Source organism: Spermophilus citellus (assembly GCF_964194105.1).
Source record: "Spermophilus citellus genome assembly, chromosome: 15".
Taxonomy (NCBI): domain Eukaryota; kingdom Metazoa; phylum Chordata; class Mammalia; order Rodentia; family Sciuridae; genus Spermophilus; species Spermophilus citellus.
This window is the reverse complement of record NC_138195.1, coordinates 69,669,421-69,689,184: the sequence shown is the minus strand read 5'-3', so window position 1 is coordinate 69,689,184 and position 19,764 is coordinate 69,669,421. Positions and strand designations below refer to the sequence as shown.

The window sequence follows — 19,764 nt, the reverse complement described above, 5'->3', positions numbered from 1 at the left end:
GTCTTCTCAGGAATTTGTCTCACAGATTCCTGCCACCCACTTCCCCTCCTCTTCATCATCATTACTGTACAGGAGTCTCTGGGGCTGGGCCAGGAACTTTCACGGTGAATAACCTCCTCCTTCAGAATCTAGAATGCAGCACAACTTTTCATATCTCTGGTTGTATATAAAGTATGTTGACACCAATTCGTGTCTTCATACATGTACTTTGGATAATGATGTCCATCACATTCCACCATCCTTGCTAATCCCCTGCCTCCTCCCTTCCCCTCCTACCCCCCTTCCCTATTTATAATTCATCTATTCCTCCCATGCTCCCCCTCCCTACCCCACTATGAGTCAGCATCCTTATATCAGAGAAAACATTTGGCATTTGTTTTTTTGGGATTGGCTAACTTCATTTAGCATTATCTTCTTTAATGCCATCCATTTACCTGCAAATGCCATGATTTTATTCTCTTTTATTGCTGAGTAAAATTCCATTGTGTATATATACCACATTTTTTTTTATTCATTCATCCACTGAAGGGCATCTAGTTTGGCTCCACAGTTTAGCTATTGTGAATTGTGCTGCTATAAACATTGATGTGGCTGTGTCCCGATGTAGTATGCTGATTTTAAGTCCTTTGGGTATAGTCCGAGGAGAGGGATACTGGGTCAAATAGTGGTTCCAGTCCCACATTTCTAAGGAATCTCCACACTGCTTTCCATATTGGCCGCACCAATTTGCAGTCCCACCAGCAATGTGGGTGTACCTTTTCCCCCACGTCCTCACCAACACTTATTGTTGTTTGTCTTCATAATAGCTGCCATTCTGACTGGAGTGAGATGATATCTTGGAGTAGTTTTGATTTGTATTTCTCTAATTGCTAGAGATGATGAACATTTTCCCATATAGTTTTTGATTGATTGTATATCCTCTTCTGAAAAGTGTCTATTCAGTTCCTTGGCCCATTTATTGATTGGGCTATTTATTTATTTATTGGTGTTTAGCTTTAAGAAAACTCAAATTACTAACATGTGATGAAAAAGGAAATATCACAACAGACACTACAGAAATACAGACAATAATTAGAAATTATTTTGAAAATTTGTACTCCAATAAAATAGAAAATATCAAAGGCATTGACAAATTTCTAGAGTCACATGATTTGCTGAAATTGAATCAAGATGATATACACAATTTAAACAGATTGATTTCAAATGATGAAATATAAGATGCCATCAGAAGCCCACCAACCAAGAAAAGCCCAGGACCAGATGGATACACAGCCAAGTTCTACAAAACCTTTAAAGAAGAACTAATACCAATACTCTTCAATTTATTTCAGGAAACAGAAAAAGAGGGAGCACTTCCAAACTCATTCTATGAGGCCAATATCACCCTGATCCCAAAACCAGGCAAAGACATATCAAAGAAAGAAAACTTCAGACCAATATCTCTAGTGAACATAGACGCAAAAATTCTCAATAAAATTCTGGCAAATTGACTACAAAAACATATCAAAAAGACAGTGCACCATGATCAAGTGGGATTCATCCCAGGGATGCAAGGTTGGTTCAACATACAGAAATCAATAAATGTAATTCATCACATCAATAGACCTAAAGATAAGAACCATATGATCATCTCAATAGATGCAGAAAAAGCATTCGACAAAATACAGCACCACTTCATATTCAAAACACTAGAAAAACTAGGGATAACAGGAACATATCTCGACATTGTAAAAGCTATCTATGCTAAGCCCCAGGCCAACATCATTTTAAATGGAGAAAATTAAAAGCATTCCCTCTAAAAAGTGGAACATGACAGAGATGCCTTCTTTCACCACTTCTATTTAACATAGTTCTTGAAACACTGGCCAGAGCAATTAGACAGATGCAAGAAATTAAGGAGATACAGAAAGGAAAAGAACTCAAATTAGCACTATTGGCTGTCAATATGATTCTATACCCAGAAGACCCAAAAAAATTCCACCAGAAAACTTCTAGAACTAGTAAATGAATTCAGCAAAGTAGCAGAATACAAAATCAATACCCATAAATCAAAGGCATTTCTGTGTACCAATGACAAATCTTCTGAAAGGGAAATGAGGAAAACTACCCCATTTACAATAGCCTAAAAATAAATAAATAAATAAATAAATAAATAAATAAATAAATAAATAAATAAAATACTTGGGAATCAACCTAACAAAAGAGGTGAAAAACCTCTAAAATGAAAAGTACAGAATGCTAAAGAAAAAAATTAAAGAAGACTTTAGAAGATGGAAAGATCTCCCTTGTTCTTGGATAGGCAGAATTAATATTGTCAAAATGACCATACTACCAAAAGCATTATACAGATTTAATGCAATTCCCATCAAAATCACAATGACATTTCTCATAGAAATAGAAAAAGCAATCATGAAATTCATCTGGAAAAATAAGAGACCAAGAATAGCTAAAGCAATCCTTAGCAAGAAGAGTGAAGCAGGTGGTATCGCTATACCAGACCTTAAACTATACTACAGAGCAATAGTAACAAAACAATATTGGCACCAAAATAGACTGGTAGGCCAATGGTACAGATAGAGGACACAGAGGCTAATCCAAATAATTACAATTATCTTATATTAGACAAAGGCGCCAAAAACACACATTGGAGAAAAGATAGCCTCTTCAACAAATGGTGCTGGGAAAACTGGAAATCCACACTCAACAAACTGAAATTAAACCCCTATCTTTCATCATGCACAAAACTCAAATCAAAGTGGATCAAGGACCTAGGAATTAAACCAGACACCCTGTGTCTAATAGAAGAAAAAGTAGGGCTGGGGATGTGGCTCAAGCGGTAGCGCGCTTGCCTGGCATGCGTGCGGCCCGGGTTCGATCCTCAGCACCACATACCAACAAAGATGTTGTGTCCGCCGAGAACTAAAAAATAAATATTAAAAATTCTCTCTCTCTCTCTCTCTCCTCTCTCACTTTCTCTTTAAAAAAAAAAAAAAAAAAAAAAAAAGAAGAAAAAGTAGGCCCAAATCTCCATCATATTGGATTAGGCCCCTACTTCCTTATAAGATTCCTATAGCACAAGAATTAAAATCAAGAGTTTATAAATGGGATGGATTCAAATTAAAAGCTTCTTCTCAGCAAAAGAAACAATCAGTGAAGTGAATAGAGAACTTATAGCTTGGAAGCAATTTTTTACCCAGTAATATTTTTTGAAAAAAAAATTCTCATAAAATTGTCAATTTTATAAATTGAGTGATCTGACATTCAGTGCTGCCCAAAGTCCCACACCTGCCTCTTCTCCCTACCTCTAGCCCCTGTTCACTACTTCCTAGCAGGGCTGGAGGGTGGGGGAAGGAAGGAAGAAAGGAAGAGGAAGAACATAAAACATTAATTTATCTTGTATGTATGGAGTGTATTTCTACACCATCTGTTACATGTCACTGACTTACGTATCTGTCTTTCTGCCAATACCACTTTTATCATGGACCCTTCATTGTCTTTTGAAAGCAAGAAGTGTGACTCTTCCAACTTTATGCTTCTTTTGCAAAACCGTTTTATTCTATACGTATTCTAGATCTCTTTAATTTCTTATGAATATTGGGATCATCCTGCCAATTTCCTATATACAAAGAGATGAAATTTGATGTGGATTGTTTTGAATCTATAAATCAATTCAAGGAGTATTACCATCTTAATACTGAGTTTTCTAATTTGTGAACATAATGAACATGTATTTCCTTTCCATATATTTAGGTCTCCTTTAATTTTTCAGTAGCTTTTTATAATTTTCAATTTATCATTCTCATGTACTTTTGTTAATTTTACTTATATTTAATTAATTAACTAAGTAGTTAATATATTTATGCTTTGGTTCTGGAGATTGACTCCAGGGCCTAACCCATGCGAGGTATGCATTCTACCACTGAGATTTATCCCCAACTCTTTTTATTTTTTATTTTGAAACAGGGTATCACTAAGTTGCTCGGGGACTCTAAGTTGTTGAGGCTGGCTTTGAACTTGCAATTCTCCTGCTTCAGCCTCTTGAGCCACTGGCTGTTGTGTCTTGAGAGGACATCTCACTGTTTCCCAAGTTGATCTCAAACTCCTGGGTTCAAGTCATCCTCCTGCCATAAACACCTGAGTAACTGGGACTACAGACACACATTACCTATGCCTGGCTTTTCTTCCTTCTTGAAACATTTACAGACAGGAATAAAAAAACAGTCTCAGGATGAGATAACAGATATCAAAATATAATTTTTTTGGAAAAATGATTAAGATATGTTTAATCCAAGGGAGGACAAGCAGATATGGAATTAGAAGGAAATTTAAAAAAAAAAGCCCAGTGATGTTTATATTGGACACCAGATCCTGTAGAAGGGAGGTAGAGAATTAGTAAGAAGAGTGCAATTGTAGAACAACTGAAAAAGAATATGCTGACCAGATCATTTGAACAAAATAAAGAGGGAAAGGGGTCACAGTAGAAAACCAGATATTAATTGATGACATAAATGTCACCATCAACTTAAGTTAAGGTCTGCAAAGCTGTGTAAAGTATTGCTTTCCCAGACAGAGCTTCTGCTGCTGCTCTAGGCCCCTCCTAGCATCTCTGTTTTGGGTCCATGTGACCATGTGACACGTGGATATCTGGTATTTCCCCAGGCTAAGGTGCCAACCGTTAGTGAAAGTTTGATTTAATAGGAGCGGATACCTCCATTCCTGATGCCTAGTGTTTAAATAAAGTTACACGTAGGAAGGGCAGGGAAGGTTACTGGGTTATTTAACAACCTGGTCACTTCTACATATCTTTTATTTCAAAAGATGCTGGACATGGATAGGTTATTGGGCCATAAATAAAGGTCTTAAGAGACAATCACAGACAAAAAGCTCCCAGACACAGTGCAATCAGATTCACTTCACTTTTATTAGCAACAAACATCATGTCAGATCATTACAACTAGCTTCAGAGTTGATATTAAAGAATATTATTCCAAAGTCATTATTAGGTTACAAATGACTACTACTTCACATAAGAAAGAAAAAAATCCCACCAAAAGAGAAAAAGATATCCTGTATATATGTTCATAGCAATGATTATATGTTATCAAATTTTATCCTTCTAGTTGCCCACAAGTGATAGAATTCATTCACTTTATCTCTCAAGAGAACCACGTAAACTAATGATATTATCTGGTATATATGAACATGTCAAGTTCATGGAAGACACTGCTTTTATACAAACACAGAGGACGTATTTCTCTGTTGAGGATCCCAAAATGCTTTATAAAAAATATTAGTCATGTCTCAGAATTGCCCTTGACATTGGCCAGAATATTACCCCATCTTAATTAAAGAAAAACTGAGATTTTCACCACTAAAGTAACATTGGTCTCTTTCCTTTCTTTATTTTTTTACATTTGCCATTCCAAATACAATTGTAATAGGGATACTAGCCAGCCAAGAAGGAAAAAACTTCTACTTTAAAAGATATAAACATCTTCTAATATCAAAAATTAATAAATCAAATACACTTAAATTATTTCTATCTTCCATCAAATATAGGCATTTAAGAAAAATAGTCCTAAGGCAAATATCCAGAATGAAACCTACAGTGAAATCAATGTGCTGATAATTCTCCTTTATCCTGGGCAGATCTGTAGGCTCTCACATGTAAAGGAACTTCGCAGAGAGAGTGAGTGGAGGCTCACATGCAACACACATGAGAGGAGACATTAGGTACCCAAAAAAGTAGTCAGCAATACACAAGGCAAGAACTGTTAGAAATTCACTTTTGATCAGATCAGAGTTTCTCATTAATGTGTCACTTGAATTGATCTTTAGAATCTTGAAAATAGAGTTTTTACTGAGCCAACATGCCCCTCCCTACACACCACATTCACATGGTCCTCACTTGTGTAAGGACACGGCATGATCAGATACATGGAACAGTACTAGAAGAGAACGATGAGTTTATTATTCACGTATTATAAAGAAGATATCTGAAGAATTTTAAAACTACATAAGGGACATTCCCAGGGATAGACACATAGGTCAGTAGATCCAATTTATTGTGATATTCCAAGAGGTTCTTTCAACTAAATCAAGAGCTTACAGACAAAGCTGCCTTAGTGCAGGCTGGTGCTTGCAACCTCTCTACAACTGATACAGGAAGGAAGGACCTGCTCTCTCCCACTACTGGGCCTCAACAATAGATACAGCATTTCATATTGCACACTCCAAATGTAAAAGAGAGGAGCCAGGCTTCTGCATTGATGACAGAAGCACAGGGCAGGTGAGGTCCATAGTCGACAAACACTGATGTTCCATGTTTTTCCAGATTTCTTCTACCCTATTATCTGCCTTAGGCTATGTGGCAGGGGTTGTCAATTTACTAAACACATTATTTTCAGCAAAGTTCCTGGCATGTCTTAGCCCCAGCTTTCCAGCAGACCCTGGCTCCAGGTAGGGGCCTCCTTTAAATGTGAGGCACTTAGGAACTTATCCTTATTTCTTGTGTTCCCCGGTGGACTAGGTTTCCTCCTCCTCCTCCCCAAAGCATTGTACTGTCAGCTGTAAAGTGCTGATCAGCCCAAGCCACTCTGTTGAACACTCAGGGGGCACTCTATGTTCTAACCATATCGAGGGGACTAACAACAAACTCCTGCTCAGTGGCTGGCTCACTGGCAAAAAAGTGAGCGTTGAGATCAGCTGTGACTCATGAGACAGAGCCTCTCTGAGCCAACCAGTCTTCTAGAAGAGTTTTTCAGACTTGTATGGGGTTATCAGTATGGCAGGGGCACACAGGGAGGTGAAGAGGATCTGGAGGCCACAAAAAAAGTGGCATCAGCTCTACTTGTTAAAGAGACACAGCGCTGCAGAGCCAAAGAGCATTGTGACTACAAGAGAGGGAGTTTCCTGGGCAGCAATTCCTCAATGCCCTGAATACCCACAGGCAATTGCCCATCCAGGGAAAGAAGAAAAACGAGAGAAAAGGGACAGTAGGTACAGCCAGGAATCCAGAATCACAGCAGATAAGAGATTTAATCCTCTTCCCCAGGCAATCCTATGCTATAGGCTGGATGGTCACAGAGCAAGGAAGGACTGAAGGGCACAACACCGAGGAGAAAAACTTAGCTTCTACTCAATCTAAGGAGCAATTTGGACAAATAAACGGACCTAGCATGGAGTTTGTTTCATTATGACATCTAATAACTTACTTAGCAACTTTTGAATCTCCTGGTTGTGTTCTCAGAGCCCTTTGGAAAGTTTCTTTGCAGAAGCTGTCTACAGATGCTGTCCCTCAACTTCTCCATCACCTGTCCAGCAATGGGAGGATTAGGCAAGCTATATAATTTCCCTTCTACTTCAAACTTCTTCAACATCCTCTTTCAGAAGTAAATACTCTAAAATATTTTGAAGATCCAAGCAAAGTATCCATGTCTACATATGTTCTGGTTGACATACCTCCACTTTCTTTCTTTTTTTTAAAGAGAGAGAGAGAGAGAAAGAGAAAGAGAGAGAGAGAGAGAGAGAGAGAGAGAGAATTTATTTATTTATTTTTTTAGTTTTCAGCGGACACAACATCTTTCTTTGTATGTGGTGCTGAGGATCGAACCCGGGCCGAACGCATGCCAGGCGAGTGCGCTACCGCTTGAGCCATATCCCCAGGCCCCACACCTCCACTTTCTAAAGCCCTTTTTAATTTGATTGTTTGGAAATTACACAGTCATCTTATTATTTTGAGAGGTGCAATTAATATCACAAATATGGGAGCAGAGAATAGTGAAAGAAGTTGGAGGAACAGCTCACGGAATGCCCAAAACTCTATGAGTGATTTTATATATCAAGTCTGGACATAGCCAACCTGAAGGTTTCTTGTATTATGAAACAAGAAATCTTAAGAAAAATAAAATTGTTCTCCAGCAAAGACCCCTTTTTCTACTAAGTAAGTGCTTCTTCTGTATTTTCAGGCTAAATTACATCGAGACACTAAGATTCAGTGCTGGGTTCTGGCATTGCCAAGCTCCAAGGCAATTCCTTTTCACTGTCAGACAGAGAACGACTCCATGTCTCTGAATGGTAAGCAAATGGGTCTGATCACAGAAACTTTCCTTGCACCTTATTTCCAATTCATCATTACCCTTACTTAGGAGTCATACCCTGCATGCTAACTTTCTCTTGATAGTTTATCTGCTTTGTAAGATCTGTGCCAAATAAAGTTATTTTTTCATCCATGGAGCAAATGTGCTGATGATACTTAGTAACATACCAGATGTTGCATCTCTAGTTTTAGCCACCTATCTTTAAGCTCATGACAGCTCAAGAAAAAAGAGTTTTCTGGAGTAAATACCTTTACTTTTATACTCTAGAAAAGGTGATAGGGTTTGAAAGCAAGACACATAGTACAGCTGACCAGCACCTTGCCTGGGAAGCAATGAGGGAGAAGAGAAAGGTGATAGGAACAAAGCAATGAAAAAACCAATAGGATGAAAAGAGAGGGAAGAAAAGGATATCTGCTTAACAGAGTAAAGGAGAGTTGTTGCCTTTCAATAGTTATGCATTTTACAAGAATACCATTCTGGGATGGGTTAAGGTCATCATTTAGCATCCTGGTAGCATTAAGAAGTAGTGAATTGACAGAACATTAAACTTATATTCAGCTGGCTTTTGGAACAGGATCCTGGTCAGCCCCAAATTCAGCCACTCTTGTAGCTTCCATCTCCAGTTCTTTTAACCCTGGCCAAGATGGCAGCCTTGGATAAGCTAGACCAAGGGCGGCCATGCAGTCAATGAAGAATGTAGTAAAGTTGATGTGCCAGCGGTACTCACTGGCAGAGTAGTCATAGGGGAAGGCATGGTGATAATTGTGGAAGCCCTCACCTGGAACAAAAGCAAAGAGAGAAGTTAGGGAGCTCAGTAGATTGCTTTCTTCCTGATCTTTGCACACTTCCTACCTAGCAGGGTACCTTGAGCCCTGGAGAAACTCGCTGTTACTGAATGAATGAATGAACTCAGTGTTCAACTGTGAAGCAAATAGATACCCCCAGAGACATCTTAAGCAACAAGTCCAGAGGCTCTGGTCAACCGTTTCTGTCTGGGATCCTTTGATCCTTTGAGGGAAGTTTCTCTCAAGGGATAGGAGGATGATAGAGAAGATGGTTCTGTTACAAAGGTGAGTAAGGAAACACACCTTTTCTTTACTGTCCTGATGCCTCCTGTAAGGGTGAGAGGTTCCAACAGACTGACTGGAAAAGTTAGAGGTAAGGGCTAGCCACAGGCTAGAGATTTCTCAGTCACTGCTGGTTCATAGTGGGCTACTCTGACTTCTAATTCTCTGAACTTTGACCCTGGGATTGGGAACGCACTGATAAAACAGAACCAGTCTGAAAATTCTGAGTGCTTCCCTCTAACCTTTGAGATTGAGAACTCTTTGAGATTAGCTTTTCACTTTGAGAGGAAACTACAGGTACTCTCAATGGAGGAGTATTCTATGGAGGACAAATGTTTGGAAACTCCACTGATATTTTGCCAACCCTTGGCAGAACTCTCTTTTTCTGAACAGCTTCCAACATTAGCAAAACTGAGCCTTATCAAGTTGGGATAAAAGCTAATAAAAGAATTTGTTGGACTCTTGAGGATAAAAATGTCCCCAGTTAGAGTAGTAATGATATGAACAATAAACATGTGGAGAACAATAAGCAAAAGAGATGACCCTAATCAGGGCTTCTAAAAATTCATGTCCCTCTGTACACTGGGTTGTCTGGAATGGGAACTGAGAGAATGGTGTGTGGTAACACGAAGGCCTTACAGGTGCTGAAAAAGAACCACTCACTTCCATGACTGGTTTCTCAGGCTCTGAATAAGCACTCACTTGACCTATCAGCATTCCATTTAAGATAAAATAAGATACATACCTAGACACAAGAGAAAAGTGAAGAAGAAGGTCACAGCTGGTAACTGGGGTAGCCAGGAAGGCTCATGGGGAAGGTCAGCTTTTTCAGAGAGAGAGAGAGAGAGAGAGTGCACTTTTGACTGTGAGGGGAGGTCTTTCAAAAAGGGAAAAGATTAGAATGGCAGGAACCTGAGCTGGAGGAGAGCAAAGGGTGGAGAGAGGGAGGGAAGGGAGGTATACAGAAGTGAATGACACCAGTGATAATGGTAAGGCTGGCAGCCACTTTGAACTGGTAGTCATAAGGAGACTGGAGTCAGGGAAGTTCACCCTAGCTCTGTTTACAATACAAGACACATGCCAGTAGTAATGATATGAACAATAAACAAGTGAAGATAAATAAACTGGATTATTCCGTTTCTATGGAAAATGTCAAAATTGCACAGCATAGGTCAAGGTAAAAATATGCACAATGGTAGAAGATGCCTGAAAGGAGGTGGGGGGATTCATGAGACTATAGTAAAGGGATAAAAAATGCTTTCGGAGCATTATCCTTTTTTAAATTGTAATAATTACTTTTTCCACATTTTATACAACATGATTAAATATAAAACACATGGCTTCCTGGCCTGTCCACTGACCCTGATGTTCTATTTATGCTTCTTCTGCCCAAGTATGCCTACAGCCAGGTCAGAGGTGACAGGAGAAAGGAAAGTTTGAAAAGGACTCAATATACGTAGGATTTGGAAATGGCTTGGGTGACCTGGAATAAAAGGCACTATTATTTTTAAGCATCCTTTTACAAAAACCTTGTTTGCCTGACTCTCCTATGCGTTTCCCAAAAGTGACTCCTAATTTTTCAGTGGAAGAACTAAGATACAAAAAAGGTCATAAGAACAAATGTAACTGGTGTTTCTGGCTCCAAGCTGAATACTATCATCAGCTGATCCCTAGATATGGTTGTGTACTGTTGTCTTACCCATAGTTCCCAGTGAAACCAGGAGACTCTCACGTGGTTCAATGTTCTTGTCATAGGGGCGGTATCCATAGAGATGGGCAGCACTGTTCACCAGCCAGGTGGCATTGAGCACTACAGCGTATCGCAGGAATGTGGCAACATACAAGCTGTGTACAAAAGTTTCACTCCAACAAAACCAGGGTACTAGAGTGGGCACGATGAAGCACATCACCAGGACAGCAATCTTGTAGTACCTACATTGAAACATCACACATTTAGTCAGTGGATCGAGGATTCACACACTTCATCTGGATTGTCCACTCTCACTGGGCTAAGCTGTGGAATGACTTTTCTCCTACACAATGAGTACAGTTGGGCAAAAAGCAGCCTGGGGGAATGGGTGGGAAATCTTTTGAGTATATAGTATCACTTTTTAGATGAGGCATTAAATGACTTTCTAAGATAACACTAGGAACCAGTGCAGCAAGGATTGGAACACTTGGCTCCCGCTCAAACTGCTTATTTGATAAGACCATAAAGAAGAGTTGGTCAACAAGTGAGGGTCGAATCACAAAGTTACCAGCCAAGTTCTGCTGCCTGGGCTGTTGTCCGTCTGCCTTAGGGCTGCATTGTTTCTCCAATCACGCTCTTTTGGAACAGAACGTGTTTTGTATAACACCTCCATTTCCTACTACCTCCCCTAATTGTTTGCTCTGCTTTTCTGTCAGGAGGCACAGTGAGTGTCCTTGATCACCTGCAAGTCTCTGTCCCTGCAGAGGCCCTGTCCCACTTTTCGCTCCCATATAGACCAGGCCATTGATACTTGAAGGGAGCTGACTGTCCGACTCCTTCCCTTGAGCAGACATCTTTGATTTCGTATGTCACCGGCATTCCCTGCCTCCAACTCCTTTCCATTCTTGCCACTGCCTCTCCAGCAGGGTGCTTCCTACTATCCAACCTGTGTCCCTGCCTCTCATCCCTCTGGCTCAGTGATTACCTACCCAAGAGCAGCCTTTCTGAAGCACACCTCTGTGCCCTGTTACTGCAGAGGAAACCAATAGTAGTTTCCTGTTTCTAAGTGCATAAAATCTTAAATTCACATAAAGGAATCTGCAGAAACTGTCACTGTGCTCCTTTTCCTGTCCCACCCTATATTCCAAGCAGAAGGACATCCTTCCTGGAACTTCCTTGAGGCTTTGGCTCATTATGTTCCACTGTCCTTGCTCCCATACATATGAAAGTCTCTATCTATAGGTGGATTGTGATTGTTCTCTGTTCATTATACCTTCCCAGCAGTTCCCTCCTCAGTAATCTCCCTCCTCTTTCTACCTCTCAGGTATACACAATATTCTGCCTTATATCATGGTTATTTGGATACTTGGATTACCCCCATAACCCCAGTAGAGTAGAAAGTTCTTGAAGGTAAGTTCTCAGCTACATTTATTTTTTGTATCCATGATTATCCCAAGTCAGTTTGTTAATTTAATGGGTTTCATAAAGATAGCTTGGAGAGGAAGGAACAGAGCAGTAAGCTACAGACTGGGGGCCTGTGGAATGTTAAAATACTGGAGTTTTAAATGAGTTTGAACTTACAGTAAATTCTTGACCATTATTTTCTAAGACCTAATAGAAAAAAATGGGTTCCCTAAGCTTCAGGTGTCCAGAGTCACATCCCCAGCTCCATCTTCCCTTAACTCACCTCCTCTGGAACATCACCAGCTTCTCAGCTTTTAGGTCAGACAGGTCCAGGGTTCCCCCCTTCTCTTTGACAGCTGGGTGTTTGCGCACGAGCAGCCAACCCACGTGAGAGAAGAAGAAGCCGCGGCGGGAGTTGTGAGGGTCGGCATCTGTTTCTGAGAACTTGTGGTGGGCGCGGTGATCTCGGGCCCATTCATAAACATCATTCTGGAGGGACAGAGAAGAGGAACGCAGGCCTGAGGAGAGATGCCCTCCTGGGAGAAGTCCAATGCCTGGATGTCTGCAAGGGCCCAAGGCTCTCAGCCTAACCTCACAGAGTCCCCAAGAGTCTGGCTCCAAAGGAGCATGGAGGGGCCTGGCCTCTTCTGCATACATACTCTGAAGCTTGTGCAGAAAAGTGACTTACAGTCCCAGACCACAGGAACAGCACTGCTGCTCCCTGAAGGTTATATGGTGGGGAGGATGTAGGTAAACCCCAATGCTCAGATAATTTCACTACGAAGAACATTTTAATTCTTCAAGCTAGTTATGTAGAACAAGGTTCTTTTAAGGTGCCTAATCCCTGGGCACAGAGAGTATAAACAGAGTCTTGGGGCCTGGGGTCCTGGGCTGTTGCAAACCAGCATGAGGTCTGATCAGTTCTCTGAATGTAGGCGGTGAGAGGATTAGAAATAAGACAAACAAACACAAATATAGAGAAAAGTGGGACTCGGTGGACCAAACAAATTCCTCGTGGGGAAAGACTGGCCACGAATGGGCTCCATGTGTTTATTTTATAGGTTTAAACATCAGAAGGATTTATTGTGAGAAAGTTTCTTCAAGATAAACAAAAATGAGGTTGTGAACAGGATTAGCACAATTAAAAGCTTATCAGCTTGCGCCCATATCTCTTCTACCTCTGGGCAGCTGGCATTTGAACTCAAGGCTATTGAACCAATAAATTCTGTGAGGCACAGAACCCCCTTTGAACAGGGTGTCACCAGCAACTAAGCAGACTTAATCAGCGCATTTCCACCAAGGATTCTCAAAAGAGTATTACCTCTACCTTGGGATGGTTCAAAGAAAACTGTAATTCATTTTCCACTCCTGACACTGGTCTGTGTAGATGGATGGGTAGATGGATGCTCATGCTTTCACAAGTGACAGCTAACAACCCAATATAAGGGCAGCATGAAACTTGTGACCATGAGCACATTTGCAGAGGACATCTGGGATGGTCTGGTACTATTTTCATCCCTTCAAGAGACTACCAATTTCTCACACTGGGCCCACCTTTAATCCCAGCAACTTGGGAGGCTGAAGCAGGAGGATTGCAAGCTCACAACCAGCCTCAGCAACTTATCAAGACCCTAATCAACTCAGCAAGACCCTGACTCAAAATACAAAAATAAAAAGGACCAGAGATGTGGCTCAGTGGATGAGTGCCTCCAAATTCAATCCCTGGTACCCACTCACACACACCCTCCGAAAAAAGAAAGAACCAATTTCTCATTTTTGCCTTTGCCTCACAAACATAACATCAGCAACCTCGAGGTGTAAGTTCCTAGGGCCAAGTTGATTACTCATATGTGGTAAACACCTCAGATATTGTCAAGACACAGGGGATCAATTTGGTTTCTGTTTTCCTCTTGCTGTAAGGTAAGCCCACACTATAAGCCTTCTTGCGCCCATTGCTATAACTTAATGAGAGTCCCCTTCCCTGATTTTCTCCATTCCTTCTCTGTTATGAACTCGTGCCTCAACCAGCCTCATAGTTGAATTAGCCAGCATGGCAGCCCAAGACAGAACCCCAAGGTTGGTCGATCTACCCTCTCAGCAGCTCAGTTTCCTCATCTCTTAAACGGGGGGTAATAATAGGCCCTAGGTCCTAAGATGGTGTAAGGATTTAATGAGGTAATCTATGTCAAGTGCCCAGCATGGTGCCTGGCACAAAGTGGGGGCTCTGAAGTGTTTGCTCTTATCTAAAGAAACATATTTCATGAGTCTGTGGCACATTTCCTTCTATCCCATTGTGGTGGGATCTCAAAATAGTCTCCTTAAAGCATGAGTTTATTGTTCAATAACTATGGAGCAAACCAGGGTTAGGACCTAGAGTGTGGGCTATGGCCTCTTGCTAGAGGATCACAACAGCTAGACTGTCAACCCAGTGACTTGGAATGAAAAATAACCCCATTTCTTGAGAACCCTTCCTCTTTGCCTCCTATTTCCCTTTCCATTGACTCTCAAGTATCCCATGCTCAATGGACCTAAGCACCAAGCCTGTCCTTCAGGTGACCACAGGAAACTGGAAATGGCAACAAATGTCCTGGTGGAGCTGCCGTCCAGGCTCAGATCCCCTCAATTTTTCCCTGGGTCATTGACAGGGTAAAGACACAAAAGTTAATGTCCTCCTCTTACCTGGAACGCCATGGTATTGGCAATGGTCAGGAAGAGCCGGAGGGGCAGACGCGCTTTGTAAGTCCGGTGGCTCCACAGGCGATGAGCTCCTGCTGTGATGCCCTCTACACTGGCCCAATAGCAGAAATATGCTGCCAAAACAAGACAATGAGAGTCCCAACCAGTGTGATTCCCATCAGAGGAAGGATATCAAGTACACTCTCCTGATGACACACTTTGGTCATCTTTAGACTTTGAGTGAGGATCTTTTACCCCTGAACCCTAGGATGCCTTGGTCTCTGAGGCCTTGTATTTTATCACTTTAAAAAATACCATCATCACTGGGAACAGTGGCACATGCCTGTAATCCCAGCAGCTTGGGAGGCTGAGGCAGGAGGATTGCAAGTTTAAAGCCAGCCTCAGCAAAAAGCGAGGCATTAAGCAACTCAGTGAGACCTTGTCTCTAAATAAAATACAAAATAGAGCCTCTGATTTCAATCCCTGGTACCAAATAAATAAATAAATAACATCACCCCTTCGCTCTCCACCCAGGGATGGAGATGGGATAAGTGGCTCCAGGAAATAAGGGGGCAGAGAGGGAAAGGGAATAAGACTCTCACTACTGTGTCACCATCATTGGCAACCTGAAGGGACTGTATTCAAGGTCCTATCTCCATGGACATTCAGTTGACCTTCTCTAAAGTAATCTGGGCACTGACCAATTGAAGAAGCTGTATGGTACAGGATCCACCTAGGATATGCAGAGCAGTGGATATTTATCAACCAGCTGCTACAAAGGTATTTTAGTATTGCAGTAGCTAGTGCAACTCTAGTCAGCCCTTCACGCAGTCATATTTGCACAGAGACTCAAGCTTTACCATGGATGTTAATATTCTCATATTGAAAAAGATAGGTGCTATTAATACCACATCTTGCTGTTGAGGAAATAGATGCTGTAGAGGTTAAATGTCAGAGGTTATGTATCAAGGGTCACACTGGTAGGAAAACTGAAGCCAGGGTTAGCAAAGTATTCTGACAATAAGCAGTGATTGTTCCACCTCTACCATCCAGTTTCTGACAATGGAGCACCCCAATGTTGTCCTGCCCCACTGTCTTCAAGGCCTACAGGCTCAGGAGGTGTCACATGTATCTCTAATTAGGAAGATCTGCTGAGTGTGGGCCTTGAGGTCATGGGGCAGGACAATATATGTGGGACCTCCTAAGCCTGAGTCTTCCTCTGTAGGCAGCACTAGGAGACAGAGGCTGAGGCCTTGGGAGAAACTGTTAACAATATTTCATTCCTGGGGCAGCTAGAAACAGTGGATCCTCGGGGGCCAATTACTTAATTGCAGTTGGAGATACCACATGCTGTAACCAATTGCCCTGTGTCCTGCAACTGGAGATAGTTTCCTAAACAGCAGGCATCCTCCTCTCCCTTTCCTACCTCCTGAACACTATCCTGTTCTTCCTACAGGATTCCCAGAAGAGCCACAGAGCCAGGGTCTGTCTCAAGGAAAGTTCTAGTTACATTCTCTCTGAGCCGGACTGAGGTCCCAAGTGATATGTGGCCTCTGGCCATGTAGTGATTGAGATCTTCTTCCCTGATTCAGTGTCTAACTCCACCTCTATTTGGACAAACCACAGTGGAACCAGAGCCCTGTAGTCACCAGGAGGAAAGAAAGGACTCTGGACAAAACAGAGCTTCTGTTTCAATGGTGCAGATGGCTCTGGGAATTGAATCCCAAAGCACATGCCTCCCATCTTAACAGGGGTACTGGGACAAGATCACAGGCACTTTTATGCCTGTTCAATCCACACCTATTTGTCTGTCAAATAAGAGACTCAGTCAGTTAGATTTGTTCTGTCAATGGAAGAACTGTTATTGTTCGCAGTTGATGGCTAAGCAAATAAGGAAATAGATTCTGTAGAGGTTAAGTGTCAGAGCTTAAGTATGGAGGGTCACACTGGTAGGAAAACTGAAGTCACCTCCCCTCACACACATAGCAACACTTCCTGGTATGCAGATGGTGTGACCTCCTGCCTGGCCTGCTCCCACCAAGTGCCTCTGGGGCAGGGAATATAAAACTTCCTGTCCTAAAAATATGAGTTTGTCCCCAGTTGGTCTCTGGTCTTTTGCCTAAGAAAAGAGATCTTCTCAGTTGCATTTTCCTGTGACATCAGGAAGATTTGTCAAGTCAGTGCTCAAGGGAGCACATCTTACCACCTATGTGACCTAAGAGGTATAGAGGGTCCAGCTATCTCCTGACTGACCAGTCCTTCTAACCCACTGCCCTCCAAAAGATCTGCTAGAAAGTCCCCCACACCTGAGGTTGTTCCAGGAAATCTCTGATTGTCTTCTGGAGAGGGCATACTGGCTCCCTACTCCTCATAGAGCCGCAATTTGGCACCTGGATCTCTAGTGCTCCCTGTTCCCCCTCCCAGCTCAGCTTCAGGGACAGAGGTGAATCTACCTGCAAAGGCATAGATCCAGGGGGGCAGGCCATCAGGAGTCCTGATGGGTCCCTGAAATAAGGGTGGATCAGACAGAAACTGGAAACCCTCTCTTTCTCACTACAGCAGCCCCTGGAAGATGGGTAGGGGGGCAGTACTGGAGTTAGAAGATACTGGATCTTTGGCACTTCATGGCATCTGGAGAGAGGGAAGGAGCTGGCATGTCAAGAAGTTAAACAGAATTTATGCAACTTTATTTCATTCCAAGAGCCTTTTGTTTGGCATTTGCTATGCCCTGGAGACCTTCCAAGAGTAACACAGCAACACATCTGAGCAACTTAGGTCAGACAGGAGCCTTGTTATTCTTCCTGTGTGACAAAGGAATCTGGACTAGCCAAGGGGTCAGGTCAAAGTATTTTTCTGAATTACCTCTTCCTTTTTCTACCATCTTTCCTCTGGGTTATCTAGTGGCAAGTAAGCTTTGACAAGCTGCCACACAAATGACGCAAACAGAAACTCTCTGGGACATCTGCCTCTCTAAAGGCCATTTGTCTACTCCAACTTCTGCACATGGTCTTAGGGCTTTTTCCCCAATACCACATTAAGAGACCCCCAGAACTGACATTCCTGCCTTTCAAACTCCCTACGCTCTTTCCCCAGCCCATTCAGTATCTCAAGCAACCAAAGACACATAACTGGCAAAACCTGGACAGAGAGGGGCCCACTCTGTGGAGCAACCCACCTTATCAAGAAGCAATGAGAAACCTGGGGGACTGGCTCAGGACAAGGAAACCTGCTTACCCCAGAGCCAAGTGTAGAACTTGGAAGTGGAAACCAGTGTGACCCCATACAGGGCTCCCAGGTGCAGCAGACACATGAGGATGATGTTTCTCCAGACAAACTCAGTTTTGGGCCTGGGGCCCTCTGCATCCTGATAGCTGGGGTCGTGTATGTCATCTTTTATTTCAGGGCGGATTTCTTCTGCCAAGTAGAGAAGGTCCTTCTCCAAATTTTCTCCTCCATTCTTCGGGCACCCGTTGGGAGGTGCTGTGATGGTGGTGGTGGTGGTGTAGGAGCTGGAGAGCTAGAAGGAGAGTAAGTGGAGAGTCAGATGAAAAAGAGGCTTGTGTGCGGCAGGGTCATTTTGCTCTCCAATAGGAATGGGGGAAGGGTGCAGTATAGGTGCTTACCCTGCCCCAGAGTCCAGGTTAACTAGGGTTAGGTGGAAGGAAAAGTTTCTAGAAACTGTTAAGGTAGGGCTTGGGAGTGAAAAACATCTCAGGATGAGTGGCAGAAGGAGTGAGGGGAGGAAACACACCCCTAGGAGCACACAAAGGAAAATCTGCACATATGTATAAAAGGACATGCACTGCTGGATTTTTCTTTACTTTAAAGCTTAGGAAACAAAAATCGGATACCAAGTGCCCAAACTTCCCATCTGTGGAAGTAGAAATGCCCACGAGGGGAAAGGGCCCACTAGGGGAGGACAGTTTGACTTGGGAGAGGTGACCAAATTCTCTCTGGAGATCTCAACTTTCTCCCTTACCAACAAGTCACCTAGAAGCTCAAAGGATAGCATGGAATTCAGAATTTGGGGGCCATTGTAAAAAAAAATTATAGGAGATCAGTGTTTTGGCCTAAATTCCTATACTAACAGGCCTTAACAGACCAGAATAATCCAAAATGGTGTCACTCATTCTGTGAGTGCCACAAAATCAAACTGAAGCTTTAGAGAAGTAGATAATTCCCCTAATAGGCAAGTTTTTCAAGTTTTTCATGGAAAGAGGAGGTTTCCATGTACCTGAATTGGCATGATAAGAAAGTTCTGTGGATTTAACTCTCATAGAAAAGTAACCAAAGTAGTCAAGGTTTCCTTATTGTTCTGTTTCCTTGTCCCTACCTTACCTGTCCACTGTTCTGCTATTGTCCAATGGGAGGTCTCATTGTCACTTTGTAGAATTAAGGCAATTAGATCCTGACTCCCAATTAACAACCAATTAGATCCATGAGTAAATTTGTGATGATTTTGTCTTCAACAGTTTTGGCAATTTATAAAGGGACTTGAAGAACACAGCTATGGAATGCAGGAGAGGTGCTGCTGATTCCTTTTAAGATCCCCTGTCTTCTTAGGGAGCCTCAAGTGTTGTAAGTCCATCTCAGATTGAACTCTGTTCTTTTTGCATTTTCCCTTTAATCTTTTGGCTTTTGAATTCAGAGTAAGTGAATTGTGTGTGAGAAGGCATATGAACTCAGGGCTGCAGACAGAGGGCTAGTATGTATGGAAAAAAATCATGTGACATTGTGGGGTTTACAGAGGCTGAGGAGTCACTGGAAAGAATAGCAGTCATGACAGAAATAAGACTGGGTCCTATAGGGAGATTGTAGGTGTCTCACT

The 19,764-nt window shown here is 42.1% G+C and overlaps 1 pseudogene across 1 annotated transcript; it reads right to left on the bottom strand.

The window, feature by feature from the left end:
• Positions 1-8,693: 8,693 nt before the first annotated feature.
• LOC308634421 (stearoyl-CoA desaturase-like) lies at positions 8,694-19,182 on the bottom strand (annotated as a pseudogene). The gene is made up of 6 exons: positions 19,171-19,182; positions 18,171-18,453; positions 14,940-15,070; positions 12,544-12,749; positions 10,866-11,098; positions 8,694-8,877 (listed from the first exon to the last, which is right to left on the bottom strand). The product of its transcript is annotated as a stearoyl-CoA desaturase-like (transcript).
• Positions 19,183-19,764: the final 582 nt, after the last annotated feature.